Genomic DNA, 1,707 nt, shown 5'->3' on the forward strand with positions numbered 1-1,707 from the left:
TGTATATAATCACATTTAAAACATCATAATAAGCATCATAATAATGAGAAATGAGAAATTGATCTCTGGAGTTTAGCTTCCTTTGAGTGACTTCAGGCACAGAGATTAGTCCAAAATCCTTGACACAATAATCACCCAACGCTCTTGATATTGCAAGTCCTGGTGTTTTACCATTTGGCATCCACACCCTATACACTCCTGGCTCATCTTCTAGACAAAACACCCTCCCTCTTGATTCCATTATCCTCTCTGCCTCCTCTGAATTTACCAAACAACCAAATAATAATAAGCACTTGTTATTATGTTATATGTATGAGAGTGTAGAATGTAGCATACTAACTTGTTACTATGACAGTTTGTATGTCTCTTTTCCTCTTCGTTTTAAATATGCAAATCTAACATCATCATCCAGATAATGGGATTTAGAGAGAGGGGGCACCCTCTAGGGGGGGTGGAGCAAGCGGCGTTAACCCACAAGCGAAGGATCCGAGGATTTGGAATCGGGAGGAATATCAACGCTTGGAACAAGACTTGTTCTCTGTGTTCGTGGATAATCTACCGAAGGATATCTCCAGAAGAGAATTACATCACTTGTTGGTTGGACGGGAAGAATTAACGACGTATATCTTGGTCGAAAACGGAAGAGTGGAAGGATCTACCTTTTTGTCTTTGTTCGTTACACGACAAAAGGTGGCGCTCTAAAGACGATTGCAGAGATGAACCATTGGAGATTACGGGGAAAGGTAATTGCAATTGGAGAAGCTAAGTTTAGAAGGCAGACTCAGACGAGGGATGGGTCGGTGCGGCTGGACCTCACGAAACAGCATGGAGGAGGACCAGTGGGTTACAATCATGGAAAAGGCGATGCTGAGGACCATGGCATTGAGGTTCAGCCAGTGCGAGACCATTTGGAGACCACAAAGGATTGTGGAAACATGAAAAGAATTGAAGTGCCGATAGTCGAAGCAAATTTGGAGTGGTTGAAGAGGAGTTTGGTGGGACAAACCAGGCACCCTGTGGACTTGAGATCAGTGAAGAAGGTGGTCTGTAAAAATTTGGCTCAAATTGTGGACGTCAGGGAGATCGGGACGACCAAAGTACTGTTAATCTTCGATATTGTGCAGCATGCTGAGGGGAGGACATGATAGTAATTGATGATGTATTTTTGAATGATGTTAACGTCGAATATTTGAATTTCAAAAATGATACGCATGTACCAGATTCAGTTAGTGGTGACGATAGGAAAGCGGATTCTAAGGGATGTGGAGTGCTTGATGAGGGGGAGTTTGAGAACACGGTCACGCAGCTGTGGGGAACTGGGGGAGGAGGGGTTAATGCTGCGTGTGCTAGACCACATGGATTGCATCATGTGGGCCATCAGGTGTGCCGCCAGGATGGGGGTGGGAGGGGTTTGTATTGGGCCTGCCTTCATTAGACCCAAAAGCAATTCAGGAAGGAGGGGGGCTACAGCACGCGCATGAAAAGCGCATAAGTGGGACTGCTATTGGGCTGGGCCAGGGTTGTATCCTGGCTGAAGAGACTAGTGGACCTCCATTCATTGGGGGCACGGGCGGGTCGGGTGGACTGAGGGTCTGGAGGGTTCCACGAAACCTGATTGCAACGGCGCCGTTGGAAGGTGTGCGAGGCGGGCAAGGGTTGCTCTAGGCGACTGCTGCTACGGCGGGAGGACTGAAGCACCGTGATGGG

The 1,707-nt window shown here is 47.0% G+C and overlaps 1 protein-coding gene across 1 annotated transcript in view; it reads left to right on the plus strand.

Annotated features, from left to right (window-relative positions):
• LOC107636743 (cytochrome P450 71D8-like) overlaps positions 1-1,707 on the plus strand; it is a 20,053-nt gene that overhangs the window by 11,634 nt on the left and 6,712 nt on the right. The window lies entirely within an intron of this gene.

Source organism: Arachis ipaensis, chromosome B01, assembly GCF_000816755.2.
Source record: "Arachis ipaensis cultivar K30076 chromosome B01, Araip1.1, whole genome shotgun sequence".
In the NCBI taxonomy this organism is placed as follows: domain Eukaryota; kingdom Viridiplantae; phylum Streptophyta; class Magnoliopsida; order Fabales; family Fabaceae; genus Arachis; species Arachis ipaensis.